Source organism: Agelaius phoeniceus, chromosome 1, assembly GCF_051311805.1.
Source record: "Agelaius phoeniceus isolate bAgePho1 chromosome 1, bAgePho1.hap1, whole genome shotgun sequence".
NCBI lineage: Eukaryota > Metazoa > Chordata > Aves > Passeriformes > Icteridae > Agelaius > Agelaius phoeniceus.
The window spans coordinates 135,920,024-135,937,854 of record NC_135265.1 but is presented as its reverse complement, the minus strand read 5'-3'; the positions used below and the strand labels follow the sequence as shown (position 1 = coordinate 135,937,854).

The 17,831-nt window shown below is 34.5% G+C and overlaps 1 long non-coding RNA gene across 1 annotated transcript; it reads right to left on the bottom strand.

Moving 5' to 3' along the window:
• Positions 1-11,057: 11,057 nt before the first annotated feature.
• Positions 11,058-13,805, bottom strand: LOC143696144 (uncharacterized). Its single transcript, XR_013185552.1, has 3 exons — positions 13,573-13,805; positions 11,958-12,055; positions 11,058-11,167 (listed from the first exon to the last, which is right to left on the bottom strand). It is a non-coding gene; the product is annotated as an uncharacterized LOC143696144 (long non-coding RNA).
• Positions 13,806-17,831: the final 4,026 nt, after the last annotated feature.

Below are 17,831 nucleotides of genomic sequence, written 5' to 3'. Positions count from 1 at the left end.
TAACAGCTGCACTGCTGTATTCTTTACAATTTCTGACAGCAGTCTCCAGCAAGAATCATCTCACCATTACACACCTCAGGGGAATATCCTGTCATCCTGTGATTCCCAGAGCAAACTCGAGTGTATTTCTCTATGTATGCCAACCACGTACAGCCCTGCAGCCTTCTGTGCACCTGTGCTTCACTTTCAGGGACCTGAGAGGCTGTCCATCAGTCTTTTCATTTAGCAGTTTGAATCAGGGAATTCAATTTGTGATGGGGGATGAGGAAAGGATTTTTTTACACCTCCTATATGTGTGCGTTTAATCTCTTATAAACTCAGATTTCAGTGCAAGCAAATGTGGCACCTTGCTTGAATTGTGCATGGATAGTAAATATGAGTTTGTTCTGTCCATGGTGATTTTTCTACGGCATGTTTCTGTGGCAGCATTAGCATGGTTCTGGTTGTGAGCTAACGTGTCTTGCCTCTGAGAAGGGGTTTTACCTTTAATCCAGCAATATCTTGACAATGGCTCTGTAGCTTTTATGAGGCTTAGGGAACAATTGGCGTAACCACACAAAATGTACTTGTACTTTAGGTTTGTTTCCTTCCAATTTAATATAAAACAACTTCTACTCTCCTTTCTACTCTCCTAGTCATCTATATGCCCCCCTGGACTCTTTGTCTGCCTCTTTTTGTGCAATCTACCCTGTTTAAACTGGCTTTGATCCTCCCCACGGGAGCTTGTTAGAACCATTAGGGTTCCTTGCTGTAGCGAGTGTTTCTTAATGATGATAAAATGGGTAAACTCTTAGACAATTACTAAAGTTTCCTCTTAATTTTTCTAGATGAATGAGAGCACTGAAACTGGCTGATCCCAGAAGTAAATGGCATTTTTGGATAAAGATTAGGATAATTTAATTAATACAGAAATTTATGGTTACCATTTGTTACACATACAGAAGTACATACAGTGTTCCATTTATATATATTGCAGTGTCAGGTATATTTCATTGCTCAGGGGAAGAAATAAGAAACTGACATCTGTGCATGTGGACTAAATTGTCTTTGACTCTCTGTAGGCACAGTTGGTATGTTTCTGACCAAATAATTCTTCCAGTGAACCTCAAACCCGCTTTAAAATACTTTCTGCTGTTTTATTCATAGGTAACTTATTTGAGCAGCAAGTGACAAAAGAGCTGAAATATGCTAAAAGATACAAAAGCTTTTATATAAGTCAAATGCTATATTCTAGGGGAGTTTTTGATATTTAAGAATCTCCTTTAAGTGAAACCACTTTCTAACAATTTTTGTTCTGAAGTTAATTGTCCAGTCAATTTCTTCTGCATATTTTCATGTTCTTTTTCTGTTAAATTCATAAGTGCTCTATGTACTTTCTATTTGTGATCTAATCAGCACTACCAAAGAATTTCTTCCTTGATCTAATTTTTTCCTTATTTAAAAATGTGCTAAATTCTTAATGAGCAACTACAATTTAATCTCATCATGCTCAGCTTTTCCCTCTTTCTGCCTATGTAATTGCATGAGAGTGGAGGCAAGTGCTCCTATCTATATTTCAAATCCCTCCTACCCTGAAATAACTGGCAGAAGCTTTTATCTCATTCCTCCCAGTACAGTATATAAGTTGTCTAAAACATCACTAAATAGTGAGAAAGAGAGGATAAAATCAGAGTTTTGAAGGAATTCCTGTTTTCCTATGATCTCAGTAATTTATTCTGAAATATATGCATGTATAGCAAGCCATATTCTAATATCACATATGTGCATCTATTTCTGGATATTTAGTGCTTAAATTGCACAGATCAGTACAGAATACTGCACAGTTTAACTGTTGGACCAGTATGATTTCCTTGGGGAATTCTGTGTTTGGATGAAAAGAGACTCTTTTTTCATTGATAGCATGATTATTATTATTATATCCTAAGGTTTTGCTCTTGTGTGTAACTGAAAAGCACATCAAAGATTTGGAATAGCTATAATGAGTACAAAACAACAAACAAAATTAGTCACCCACGACCATACTATCTTATACAACTGTACATTTATCAATGCAACCAGATGCTCTGAAACTGACCAGATGTGCTGCTGGCCGACATATGAAATTGAATTTAATGCATACAAGCATACAGTAATGCATAAATAAACTATAATACATTTATATTATTATTTGAATTGTGTAAGAGTAATTCAAATTAAATGCTGTGCTTGTTTCAAGCACTTCAGAAAAAGCTTAAAGAATACATGAAAAAATGCATTATGTAATGAATGGAAATGCTTTGCTAAAGATAACATTTCTTTCACAAAATTGGGCTTTTATAATATTCATAAGTAAAAATATATATTCAAGATTCAGAGTTTAGCTTTCCAGTGCCAAACACATATTTTAAAGGTACTTGCTGTAAACCATTGTAGCTATGTATAGCTGTTATACATTTAGGTCCACATATACATTTATCTTTATAGTAAGTAGATATTATGTAGAGTTTTCCTTTCATGCTTTCCTGTACTTTTACACTTACAAATTGAATGAGTTTGCTTTTCTGTGATGTAGTGGTTAGACACTAAAACTGATCTTAGCAACTGGCCCCATCCAGGGTCAATTACTTATCAACATGGAAATCCAAGTATGCTATGTTAATCAAAGTATTCTTAGTCACATGCTCATTTTTTGCTCCAAATAGCCCTTAAAGATGTGTAAGGATTTTTCCCTCTGTTCTAGTTTCAGCTGGTATACAGTCATTTTTTTCCTTGTGGGTGGTACAATGCTGGGTTTTTGTTGTTTGGTTTTGGTTTATTCTTAAATTTAGTTTGAGCACAATATTGCTAACACACAGTCATGGGTTGAACTTGATGATATCAAAGGACTTTTCCAACCTAGTTAATTATGTGATTCTGCCATTCTGTGATGTTTTAGCTTTTGCCAATCAGTGCTTTTTCTGAGTCCAAGAATTTTCAATTTGCCATGTTCTCCCAGTGAACAGGTGCTCAAGAAGTCTTGAGGGAGAACAGCCAGGAGAGCTGAGCTGACCTGGACAAAGAGATATTCCATAACAGAGAATATCATGCCTGGTATGTAAGCAGGAGGACAGTTGTCTGGGAGATGCTGATCCCTGCTGGGGCACTGGCCAGACATTGGTCAGTGGTAGCATACAATTGATTGAGCATCACTTGTCTTTTTCAGGTTTTACTCGCCTTTCTTTTTGTTATCTACCTTTTCATTGCAACAATAAAACATTCTTATTCTTATTCTTATTCTTATTCTTATTCTTATTCTTATTCTTATTCTTATTCTTATTCTTATTCATTTTACTCTATTTCAGTTATGAAGCTATTCTTATCTCACAGGGTTTACTTTTTCTAATTCTCCTCCTCTTCCTGTGGGAGGGAGGGGAGTGAGCAGGTGCTCGTTTTATATGTAGTTGCTGGCTGGGGTGAAACCACATCTCCTTCTTCAGTATATATACAGCAATAATTCCTTATTTTTAAATTTGTAGATATGTTTTGCTATTATAATTTCTCTTTATTAGAAAATAAAGCAAATTTCTCAGTACTGAAGATAGATATTTAGATCAATACTATTCACCATGTTGCTGTTAGAATGTCTATGTATTCAGGATCATTTCACTATTCATGCTATGAGAGATTTGCTGAATATAGGACAAAATTAGTACTTTTGATAGTTTACGCAGTGGCCATATGGTATTTACCAATTTTTTTATTATTGATCTTCATTTATTGGTTTGATTTAAAGCCTCTCCTCCTTATATGTCAGCTTGAAATGTCTTCACATTTGTCTTTTTTTTTAAATTTAATTTCCAATATTATGCACCTTTTTTGAGTTATTTCATTACATTTCAGTTACCTGCTGGCCCTTCAATTCTTTAAGGCATCTTTGATGGGTCTTTTTTGTAATTTTAAAAATAATTTTCTATTTGGCTATGAATGTACATCAATTCCAGGTGAAAAATTTTGTTTAGTGAGTAACAGACATAACAGAATATGATAAAATATTGATGAACTTTGATGAGTCATTTGTATATCCTGAGAATATTGCATGGGAATTTTGAATGCTACATTATGACATAAAGATATTATTATGGAGATGCTCTGTGTGATATATTGTAATACCCCCAAAGCTATTACAGTGTAATAGTCAGTCTGGAGCATTATCAAGCATCTGTTAAACAGCATCAAGTCACAGGCTTGAATTTAGATATCTTTCTTAGTACTTGTCAAAAATATACCACTTTTGATGTAGACTCCTGGTGCATACTAAACACATACAGTGACACATGATAGAGACCCACTCACAGTATTTATTTCAGTCAGTCTAATCATGGGGGAGAGAAGCTATTAATTCTAAGGCAGAGGGAAGGATCATGCCCTGAAATAAACCAAAGACGTTATTCTGCAGATTAGATGGCCAGAAATTGCCTGTCTTTGTCTTTTGAAATCGTATATTATTCTGAATAACTTCACTGCTGACTCTACCATTAGACGAGAAAAGAAAGACAGAATGAGAAATATAAGAAATTTGTGAATTACGTCTGTTGAGAGTTTGAATATTATGTTGTTTAAAATAGATAAAAATATTTTACTGTAAATTACAGTTAATAAGTTGGAGGGGGTCAGTATTTGTTCAATGAAGGTAGTTCAGGTATTGGATTCAAGTGGAAACTCTTAGTAAAAAATATAAAGTTAATTTTGGGACAAATCTCTTCACTGAACCTTCTGAGTGCCATGAGAAGCACTAGGAAAAACTGATATAAAACCGTCTTGAAAGTCTTCTGTACATCCAAATCTTGGCCCTGTCTGAAATGTTAGGATTGTTTGTATGAAATCAGGATCCTCCAGCTATAATAATTCAGCCTCTGGATCATTACTGAGTCACACTGTTCTCTGGACACAGGCAGATGACACAACCTAATCCTTGCAGTGAACCATTTAGACCAGTGGCTGCATTATTCTCTCCTCTCTTGCTATTTGTCTTTATAGTGTACAAAACTTTGGGGGAATATTTTTCTTCATTAAATGAAGTGCATTTTTCCATAGCTGAAGAGACTAAGGTGAAAATAGCAATGCAGAGATTAATTTACAAAACTGAATAAAAATTAGTAGCTCAATTGATTGTTTTCCTGTCTATGGAATCTGTATACTCTTGCTATGAACAGATAGCACAAGCTCAGTCTCAGGTACCAACAGAGTGGCTCATGAGTCATTACTCTGAATATATCCAGCTGGAAATTTTTGCATTTTCAGCATTCTCTAGAATGTGAAAACAAAAGTACAGTTCATTATAGCCATAGTAGTGCCTTTGAAAAATTGTAAAATACTTAAGGTAAATGAAAAGTTTTCTTCCATTTCACTCAGGAGCTAAAGCTGAAACAGATATTCAAGTCATCAACCTCAGTTACAAAAAAAAATAGTTTGAAAAATCACCCTTAAATACACAGGCAGTTTGCTCAGGAAGGTGGCATGTGGGTGTGATAGATATATAAATACACTACCTTGCAAAAGAGCAAGTTAGACATTAAGCAGGCTAGTAGTCAAAGTGACAAGGTTTAGCTGAGCTCATTAATACTTGCTCCAACAGTGGATAAAAGTAGCCTCCTGTCTGCCTGTTAGTTCAGTTTGGAATATTTGGGCCCATAACTGTGAAAGGATCGCTCAAAGAATTTAAGTTTGAATATTATTCTAATCACAGTCTGTTTAAAAATTGGATCACTGAATTGGGACTTTAGATATTCATATTAAAAACAAAACCAACCATCAAAAAACCAAAAGTTTATATCTGTTTTTAAAATAAGTACATCCCTTCAAGCTAAATAAAAATTAAATTCAAAACAAGATTTGAGTTTTAAAGGACTAGCTCTCCTTCTGGTTTTACACTGGACTTATTCCTTTGAGTTACTCCAATGTGAGATCAGTATGGATACTGGTTTCTGCACTATGGTGCTGCTTTATCATTTTGATATTAATGATAAGCCAAAATCTAATCTACCTGAGTGAATAATTACTCTATTGCAAACATTCTGGCTGAAAGCACTTAAAGAGATTTTGAACCAGCATTTCTGTGGGTACTCTTAATTTTGACAATGAAATTCTGTGGGATCTATTAAAAATTAACTACTGCTTCATTTTTAACACTGGTAAATTAATAAATGTGCACAGATTTTCTCTTTATTGCTTTTGAAGTGTAAAGAAAAATATCAAATTACAGGGAAAGAATTTTGCACATATAAGGCAAATAGGTTTAATTTGTGAATAAAAGGGATTCAGAGACATGGACTCTCAAATATTCAAAAAATATTTCAGTACTTGAATCTTCTCTTTCTAGGAGGTCTTGGATAGGATGAAGGTCAAGATAGTCAGCTGGGAAATGACAGCTAGAAATAATTACAAAGATAAAAGGTCTGATGGAAGTTTAGTGAAGAAACTGTTGTATTTTTGAAATGTGATATGATTTGGGTGTTTACTCCATGGAAGTTCCAGATATCAGTAGTAGCCTTTTCATCCTTCCATATGAGCTTAAATAACAGGAGAGGTTAGGATTTATACAAAAAATAAGAAACAGGAAAAAGTTTGAAAGTTTTGATGTGATTTCTCTTTCACCTTCACTTTAAGTCTGAAGATATATATTGAAATTAAGAGAGTTGCATGACTTTAACTCCAAATAGACTTAGATATAAACAAGTAGTTTTTTCCTTATATGTTTGGGACCTCAAGGGAAGCATATGACACTTGTCATAGGCAGTTTGATGTCCAGAAAAGAGAAGAGGGGGCAAGCAAAGTTATTGGGGAAATGTCAGGCAAGAAGAAGGATCTTAAAACAGGGTGTTCAAGACTAGAAAGCTGTTTAACTTAGGAAAAAACCCCCAAAACTACAGCTTTAGATGGGTAGAAAGTGTAGTGTTGTGACAGGCAATTTTTGAGAGGATTTAACAAGTTTCAGAATTCTTTTTCTTCTTCCTAACAAGAATGTCCTAGACATACAAACTAGACATCTGGCACAGTTCTTAAGTATACCAGATTACACTAAGTGGTTATGACACATGTACCCATGTGTGTTTAAAATGCATAAACTACAGTCTCCCTATCTTTCTAGCTATAATCTATAGCTGGAGTTCTTTCTGTTCAGTAAAAGAAAAAAAATCATTATATGAAGATAATATTTTTCTTTCAGGATTATCTTGCACTGAGTGGTTTCTCTGCCTCAGAGTACCTGCCTTCCCCCTGTAATTTCTTCTGGAGTCAGCTGGAGCATTTTCCCAGGCCTCACTTGCTTTGTGGCATATAGTGCCTTGTCTATTTGACTTCAGGTTTCTCACTGGTATTGAAGAAACGTAGATTGAATCAATTGTATACCCACTGTGATGCATGCTTGGACCGTGCTGGAAAGCTGTTGGATTTTGGAATGAAAGAGATCCTTTACTGATTTTTTTCTTTTAATTCGAGTAGGGGCAATTTGTCTTAACACTTCTTACTGCTCTATAGGAGCATTCAGTAAACATCATGATATACTGAATTAATTTATACCAGAAGAAGTCTTGTGGCCCTGGTTAGTGTGTTCCCTTTATTTAGAAGTATTCAGCTAAGAATTCAGTAATCTTTTTTCAGCAATTTGCAGCATATCGAAGGCATTAACATGTGATAAAGATGTATATAGACATTATCTGAACTTTTGACAAAGGAAATGGACAGTCTTTCTTTGTCCCCTTTTGACAGAGGTTCTGAAGCTAATCAGGCTGAACCAAAGCTACAAGAAAAGAATTTCTTGAGAGGAAAATTGTCAGACAAGAAGATGATTTAAATAGGAGGTGTGCACAATAATTAAATGCATGAATGCTTGGTTACAGACTACTTAATCACAAGATGTGTGTTTTCAGGATGAAAAAGCCTCTTCCTTTTATTTCTCATACTCCTCCAAATGTCACCAAAAAGCCATATGTACAGTTGTTTTATGAGTTGTGTCACATGAGTGTGACAAAAACCTAATAAATCTTTGTGGATCCTAATGTTTCATCATCAGTAAAATATGCAATCAGCTGTTATGAGCCTTGTTTATAAGATAACAGGTAGAGCCTTTTTCTTATAATCAGAAGTTCTGAAGTATAAATCAAACAGATGTAATTATTTCTTTTGCACTGTGGGATATAAACATTCTTAAGCATGATTAGGATATAAGTAGTTAAAGAGTAAACACTGATTTTAAGAATTGTTTGGGGGACATAGTAAGCAGTATATCATGCACAGTTTGGGGTTGTTTCTAGTTATTTGCTTGAAGAAATAGTCCCAGCTATGTCTAAACAACAGTAAATAGAAAACAGTGATATAAATGAAGAGAAAATGATACCATCATTTTACCCAAACAAAACAATTTGAAATGTTCAAAACTGGCATTCAGAACCTTTCACTAACTGCTAACATAATAATAGCTCTTGTAAACTTATCCTATGCTCCATTTGTCAGTTCCTGTACCACAGCAATAAATAGCCAAAAAAGTATTGACAAAGACATCTAACAACTCATCCATTTTAGTATTTTGCATTCATGGAAGATGTGATAGCAAATATGGCAAATGGGTAAGAGAAATTGAAGAAAAAAATAAAAAGGAAAAATTCAAAACTCTTAGTTCAAAAATATTAGTTGGTACCTACAGAGGAATGTAACAATTATTTCCCTTCTTTGCAATGTCACGTTCATTACATGGCCAAATTTTGGGATGCACTTTTAGTAAAGTATGTCTTAGTTTCCAATTCTAGGACTATACTTAGGATATGTTGCTACCCTTCTTTGTCACTTTTTGTGTAATGCTAGCAGAGCTGTTCACTGGTTGCTTGAAAGTCACTGAACTTGGCCAATTAAACTGCAAATATATCTTTGTATTGGAAATTGCAAGTCTATAATGATTTGCAACTACAAATGTACAACTGAAACTTCTTCAGTCTCTATGAAACCACATTTTAATCAGGTCCATGTAAATGGTAATATGATGAGGGTAAATATCTAATCAGAGAATGCAGTCACAAAATACAGCTGAGCTAATCCAGTCTGTATTGGTTTCATTAATTTTGCAGCATTCTGGAAAGGCACACTTCCATCTCTGGAGTTTTTAAATAAATATGGCTGCTCAGCAGATATAAGTCAGTGTAATTAGTATATATGCTGACTTATATAGTAAAATTAGGCTGCAAGCTTTGTGATTTATGTCTTATAGGACTATCTGTCAGATCTATACCTATCTATTAGATGTGCCTGTTTTATTGACAAAGCTGTCAAAGTTGGGAAGCACAAAATGCGAACAGAGGACATAAAGAGAAGGAATGGCAAGGTTTTTCACCATACTAGCATAAATAATTTGGAAAAAAATTGAATCCATTATTTTAAATTAAATAATCAGCTGTAGCAATCAATTAAAGAGTTTGTAAAAATGCAAAAGGTCTGTAGGCATTCTGCAGCCGGCAGGTTCTGAGTCTGTTCTTTAAAGTAAATACATAAAAATTTAGGTTTGAGGCTATGTTGGATCAACAATTTATTAGTAACTAGTTACATGTAGTATATAGTAAAAGCACATGCAAAAGTATATGTTACTCTGCAGAATTCTGAAAAGGTGCTCTCCTATTTGTCCATATACATTTCTTTTACTTGGTTTTAAAAACAACATTTTTGCAACCTCCCTTTTCTAATTAGCAAGTTTATGCACTGTTGCATATTAGAAATCTTATTAATACTCTATTTGATTATTATTAGCTTTTCAGTGGCCAAAACATCTCCAATTGCTTTCTGGTAGCTCAAAGCACCTAATTAATCTGCTCTGTAAATGAACCAGATAGCAGAAAGTCAATAATAGTGACAAGTTTCTCTTTTCCTCCTAGCCCCACAGATTCAGTTAGAAAATCTCACCAATCTCAATCAGAGAATCTTACCTAAAATATCTCTTGTAATTAAGCCTTATCACAGGAGCAACACCTGGGCTTCACTTCAACATTTATGTTTTATATCTTGCTATTTATGTAGCAGCAAGATACATTATGCTGTGATAGTAAAAGAATAAAAGTGCTTTTGTTGATGGCATGTCTGAAGATGCAGCATTTGCAGAGCTACATACCCATATGTATTGACCCCACAGAAGATAAAGCACGGGACAAATATAGATTTTTCAAAAGAACTCAAAAGGGAATTCAAGATGGGGCACAAAAACTACATAATTAGTGTCACACAAATGTTCTTGACACTTGTTTTACTTTGATAACACTAGAAGTCTTATCGAACCTTAAAAAATAAATAAAGTATGTTACCCTTGTTATATAAAACAAGAGAAATGTCACCATCCATATCAAACTTCTGTGTTTTAAGGGCAGGATTCTGCTGCCATATTTAAAAATGCTCCAAAATATCCCATTGACTTTCTTCTGGAAATATATAATGCTAGTTTGCTGCAGGTGCAGTAGATGAAAATCTAGTAGATGAAACACTTCTGGCCCTTAAAAATCTATGCACCAGGGAAGACTGAGGCAAAAGCACTCCAAATTTTTGCTATTCAAGTAGATATTGAAAACTTATAAAAAAAGATATCTCCAAATAAAGTGACTGGAAGGATTGTTGTGGGCTGTGGTTTATTTGTGCAGCATATGAACTTCCAATTGTTATTCCTTTGAGGATTTTTGGTTTTATTTTATGCACCTTCGTGGATATAATGGATTGTGATTTTCTTTTACCAGTTATCTAAGCAGTTCTACTTGTCATTCTGTTGCCTTTTGTAACTTCTTTAGTAAGTTCTGACTTTGAGAAATTGCTATGAATAACCCTTGCTTTTATTAAAATTCTTAATATAACAATAGAAAATTTCAGTTGCAATTTACGTCGTATTTCTGTCATGTAATAAATATATTGAAAGAAAGCAGTTAAACATTAGCAAGTTGTTCTACATCTGTGAGAATAAACCAGAAAATTGACATCACATTTTTTCTTGTCAGTCATGGAAATGTCCTGTAGTATATCACTTCTGTATGTATCAGGATATCTCCTATTAATCCAGACTTCCAGGAAACTACGCTGCTTTATGTTGAAGGTCTTGATATCTCTTTGGTGTGTTTTGCTGCCTTTTGCTGAAGCTTATGGAATTGAAAATCTTCTATCCATTGCTTAGATCCGAAGGTCCAGGCACCTTTAAAATGTTTGGTTTAATTTAGAAAAAGGATTGAACTCGACATAAAACTAATTAATTTAAAAACACAAACTTAATTTTCAGGCAGCATCATCATATTGTTATTTATTAGTATAAGCTAGCATCAGCAAACTGTGTCACTCAGAACCAGAAATATTTTTCTAACTCTGGAAAAATTCCTACTGCTTTGTTCGTATCTTCCAAGGAAACTCATGTTTCCCTGGAGCATGCAAGCAATTATTTCATGCATATACATATGTGTATATTTACATCTATATATTTATACATACAAATACATGTACATAATTATGCATATATGTGAAAATTATGTACATGTATTATAAATATAATACACATGTATGAAGATACATATATTTATGAGCATGCATGGGTTTTGTTTTATTATTGGCATAGAAGCTTGTTTGCTATGAATCTTCTTTGTTTTCATTCTATTTTTCATGATGAAAAATTTTATTTCCAAGAGCAGGAATTTGTTATAGGATCATCTAGGTTGGAAAAGACCTTTGAGAGCATTGAGTTGAACTGATGACCTAACTTCAGCCTGGCAACTAAACCAAGTGCCGCCACATCCAGTCTTTTCTGAAACACCTCCAGGGATAGTGACTGCACCGCCTCCTTGGCAGCCCATCCCAATGCCCACATTTGAAAGGGCTAACTACTGAACTCAGAACAGGGAAAGGACAAGAGGGAAAGGATGTAGGGAGATTTGGAAGGAGTTTGTTTTCTTTAATTCAGAGAACCAAAATCTGGTACCTTTGCTTCTACCTACCAAAAGATAGGTGATTAGTCCTTCTTGGTTTAGACTCCATTCTGGTCAAGGATGGCACACATTTCAGAGGGCCTTTAATGATCTCAGTTGTGATATGCCTGTGTTAGAAATAAAGAATATCAAACGGATTATCCTTAACAGTGTAGAGTTTTGAGAACAACACCAACATTTTCAGCTTCACCTGGAAGTGAATTTACTAGTTCAAATCTTAAAGCCCAGACACAGAATATGTTTCTACTTATCATGACAAACAAGTCTTTCTTTCTGTGTTGCATTCCCATTATGAACTGTTCAAAGCTGTGGATTAAATACTCTGAGAGGTAGACTTGCACTGCAATACCATATAATTTTATTTTTACTGGAGAAGAAAACAGGTTTTGAGGGACAAAGATCTCAAGCTTCACTGATAAAAAAATAGATATATTGAGATAAAATTATTTAGGCTATTTGATTACAAATAGTGTTTCAAGGCCTCAGACATTAAAATTTAAATGGAACATTGATTTATTTACCAACCAGTTTGTGCTATTTTTACATTCTCCTCATGGGGAATAGGATTTGAGTAATATAACTGATTTGAATACATGACAAAAGAAGCATTCAAAGCTGATTTAGCATTTGCTGCATTAGCATAATTATATTTTTTCAATCTAATTAAAAATGCTAACATCTTCAAAACAATGCATCCACATTTCTACCAATTTTCCATTTAAATCCAATTAGTCACAACAGTGTTTTTCACTGCAATCCTTATTCAAATAGTCTGTGAAAATACATTAATTTCACTGGATAACTTAGAATTTCAGTATCTTGCCTTCAGTGGAGAAACCTTTATTTTGACATTAAAAATTTATTATTCTTAGGTGATGTTCCCACTATGCCCTAGAGAAATTTTCAGTCTTGAAAGGAAAGATGAGATATATAAAATAAGGCAGTTTGCTTGGTTTTGCTTTAAAAAGATTGAAGTTGTGAATAACATTAAGGAACAAGTAAGAAATCTGTTCTTTGCTCAGTATTTCATACTGAGTTCAGTGCAGTTAAATCTTTTGTTTTCAAGGTATGACATATTTTCCCACAGGTTTCTTTACAATTACATTTAATCAATTTGCCAATGCCCCTCTGAGATCTTTTAGTACGATCTGAATATTGTTCATATTTGGACTGGTTGGAAATAGGTTTTCCATTTAGAGACAGTTTAGTCTCTAGAGGTAGATCAGTACTGCATCCCAAGAGACCTTTGTATAACTAAGGCACAAATATAAATATTGCACTCTTCTTTAATTCAGCCATGTATTGCTACATGCATAATCCACACTCATAGTATATACCTTTTTTAATTTTAAGGGAAAATGCTACATATTTGCAGTTCAGTTATGGTATATTTACATGTCAACTGTGGCAGCATACTTAGAGATCAATTGTGATGTGGTGATAAGCGAGACAGTTTTCCTGGGAGATGTTACAGAAACTGCCACTGAAAGCATCATATTTTGAGTTGAAAGAGGTTTTCTTAGTAGTAAGTAGTAATTTATAAGAGGACAATAGAAACATTTCATGTATCATTAATATAAGAACTCATCATGAAGTCTTTCTGGAAGGACTTAACCATAGATACCTTGCCAGGAGGACACTGAAGGATTGGCTTTTAGCAGATGGTCATTAACAATATTGTTTCAATTAGTTACTTTATATTTTCTTCATGGAGAACACCAAAGAAGACTGCGATGTAGTCCATAGTTGTAATAGTATCTGAAGAAATTTTATACATTGCAGAATAACAAAACTCCTTATCTGATTTGAAGTGCTGTGTAAATTTTAAGAGTTGGGATGTCTCTCTGAGGTGTGAGTTTTCTCAGAAAAGATGGCAGAGGAACATGTCATCAGTTGCAGGAAGGAAAGAGCTCTCTGGTTAATAGCAGTCACCATAGAACTTGTTCTTGACTTGGGATTTGTTCCACCTTTCCTCAAAGTGAAAAGACAAAGAAGCCTGTTTACACTGATTAGCGATTAAAAAAGCTGTGGAGAAAAATCATCAAACACCACAGATTTCTTATAACAGGAAAGTTTCTCACTGCCCAGTTCCAGAAAGGCAAAAAAGTCCCACATTGCTGCATTATGAAATTACAATAACACATTTTTTAGCATTTCTAATTTCCCCCAGAATTGCAAGATTTTTTTTTCTTTAGTCTTGAGAAGATCTGAATTTGAAGATGTTATCATTTTAGTCAGTCCATCCTATCTGTCCTACAAACAGGCTGTGTTCTGCCCACTGCAGTTTGTGGGATTCTGCACAGTTGTGTCCAATATCCTTTTCCTCACAATTTATGCACAATCACATAACTAACAGTGAAAATTATAACCTGCAAGATTTTAATAGTAAAGAGATGCCTTCTTTCAAAACGTGCAATAGTAATTGTTTAAAAAAATACATGCATCTCAAAAAGACAGTGTGAAATCTGTTGAACAATCTCTCCCAAATAATGACCTTTAAATAATCTAGCAGACAACAGTCAATCTCCTCCATTGACAAGGCCTCGAGGGCTTTTCTTGATAAGATTCCACTTCAAAGCAGGCAGTCTGAGTTGCACACAAAGAGAGCTTACACTCTTTTAGCTTACAGTGCAATCTGGCTTTAAATTGCTCCGCTCTGTATTGAACTTTAACTAGATTTCTGCTCTAGTTACTTCAAGTGTGTCAGACATCAGATCAGAGGTCTGAAGAGCACTAAAAAATGTGCTGTACAAACAAAATTGTAGGCAGTTCTCACAGGACAGCAGTTAATTAGATACCATGCCAATCAAACAGGTGTCAATATTGAATCAATTGGCAAAATAAATTGGCCAAAACAAGTAGTCTAAAAATTTGCTTTCTGTGAAAAAAGAAAAGGTAGGAATTGGGGAGAGAAGGGGAATACTTATATCATGTAGCAGTTTCTCATATCTAAAAGGATATAGATCACGTTATTTCTACAGTTAATTCCAGGTATATTTTAAATATAAATTAACATAGTTTCTGAAAATTATTTGAGTTTATATATGCACAGGTCGAATTTAAAAGATCCCTCTCAGAAGTGCTGAAACCTGCTTGTAAGAACTGCTCTTTTTGCCTTTTTTGAGAATATAGAAAGGAGTTCTGCCTCTGAACCCACCCCTTCCATAAGCCATGAACTCCTTACCAAATGTCTGCATATAAAACCAGCAGTTTTCCAGAAAGCAGTGAGGTTGGTTATTGCTTAGTTGCACACTGTGTTCAGGAAAGGGGCTCCTTTTGCTGAGTTGGAGCCATGTAGCCATTCTGGGTAAAAGTACAAAATGTTGAAGCTTGAAGAATGAGCCTTTCTTTCTGTTGCCATCCAGCTAGCCAATTAAATTCATGGTATGGCTGAGGCTGAGTTTTAGTAAGTCACGTTTAAAATAGACTAGGTCAAAAATAATTTAATTACCTAATGTCAATTAAACAGATCTTGTTAAAATCCTACATTATAGAAGACATAATGTTGAATCAAAATTTCTCTTTAGCAGAGCACATTGAGACAAATATTGGAGAATACGCTCTTTGGAGAAACACTTTAGCTGCCACCCTGACATATAAAATGCATGGACAATCTTCATATATCTGGGGGCAAATTTAGAGAAAAGTTTATGCAGTGTGAATTGCCATATTGATCCAATGATATGTACTGATTCCCATAAATCAATACCCAAGCATCAAGAATGTAATAATATTAATAAGGTATCAAAACTAATAAATAGATATAATATTATATTTCCACTTTTTAAGTGTCTGCTTGTCTCTTAAAAAATCAAAGTAGTTTAGATGATTCTTCTGGATCCTACATAAATTGTGTGTTATTCAACATAATACCTGTTATCTCGATGTTTTACTTGGTTGCATATTTGACAAATTACTATAAAACACAGGAAGTCTCTTGGCTCCAGTGAGATGGGATCACAATTACAAAAGGCCTGGATAATTAAGGGATAGTTTTCATCCTTATGCACTGCACTATTCATCAATGTGACCACCAATCTTGCACAATTAAAGCGAATGAGAAATAGAAAAAACAAATACCCACATGTTTGCAGAACATCTTTTGATGCACGAAATTCTAATTGGCTCATCCAGATAGACTTAGTACATTAATTATGTAGTTTTTAAAAATTTTGCTCTTCTTTTCCTTAAAAAAATTATTTAATTGACTAGCTATTTGCTCTATGATAGTCACTACTTGTATTTGTGAAGAAAAAATGACATGGAAGTTTTCAACCTCAGCTGCTGAGTATCAGCATTGAATGTTCAATAAGAAGTCCTGTTAAACCTGACATGTGGGAGAAATTATTGTATCTTTGTGATATTAATAAACTATTATATAATTTTTTCAAGCAATCCTATAAAGATTAAAGTCAGAACTTGTTAAGTCATTTGCTCCCTCACTTGCATTTCCACCAGCCCTCAAGATTTCTCTTACTCAAATAAAGGAATTTTTTTGCATCTACTCATCTTTGGGAAACATTACAAGTGATAAAAATCTATCTTATGAAAAATGCTATAATTCAGAAATTTGACACACAAGTTTTAAACATTTTTGGCCCTCCTTATTATGATTAACGGGAAGGAACTGGGATTTTTTCAAACCAAAATTACTAATTTTTTTAAAAGAGTCACTTTCTTCTATATCCCATTCTAGTCCTCTTCATAGTAGTACTACAAGATGTTGTCTAAACTAATTGGGGAAAAGATGAGGAGGTCAAAATCTTTTTTCTCATAAGAGTTATCACAAAACTTTATGTCAGGAATATGATGAGGAAATCTTTTACACAGGAGCATAAATAAAAAGAAGTTAACATTGCTCCTTATTTTCTGCCAAGAAGGCTTTGAATTCCCTACCAAACCTTCTCTGAGTCAGCACAGCAAGGAAACCCCATCCACCTCTGTGTTTTTCACTCTACATTACGCTTACATTTCATACTAATGATTGCTGCACAGCCTTGGGAAGTTTTGCTTTGTTTTTCCAGTATAAAGAGACAGCAGGTGCTCTGGCCAGCATCACTCACAAGGAACCCCTCATCACCTCCCTCTAGCCCCTATATCCAAAAATAATATTTTCAAATGTCAGTATATCAGATATAGACATTTTAAAGTTATGTGATGAATGGGTTTTTTTCCAGCTCCATAGATAGTTTTATTCTGAGAAAGAGGCAAGTGTGGTTGGAAAGAGAGGCCCTATAGTGCTAACACCTTTTCTGATTTAATACATATATGCATAGCAGTTTTTTGGGGAGACCCTACATTTTCTTACCTTCCATTTATATAGGGGTCTTTCTGTCAGATGATGGAGAAAAAGTCCTATTGACTTATTGGTAATGTTAAATCCAGCCACAAGCCAGATTTTCTGAAAAGTATTTTATTATATTTTTTCCAGAACAAAAATAATTGGCTCATCGTTGTTTTAAACTGAATACATATCATGAGACTGCACTAGGAGCACTGCACCTAGTTCTGGCATCCCCAGAACAAAGAAAAATCTGCAACCTGTTGTAGCAGGTCTAGAGGAGGTCTATGAAAAAGGCTGGGGCTGGAGACCTCCTAAGAAAGTGGCTAAGAGAGAGTGGATGGTTTAGCCTGGAGAAGGAAATACTCCACAGGGACCTTATTATGGTTTTTCCAGGTTTAAACAGGACTTGAAAGGGAGATGGAGGGAGGTTTTTAACAAAGGCCTGTAGTGTCAGGGCAAGGAGCAATGAATATAAACTGAAAAAGGGTAAATTTAGACCAGACATAAGGAAGAAACTCTTTAGGAAAAGTCTGGTGAGACACTGCACCAGGTTGCCAAGAGAGGTTGTGGATGCCCCTTTGTTGGAAGAGTTCAAGGAC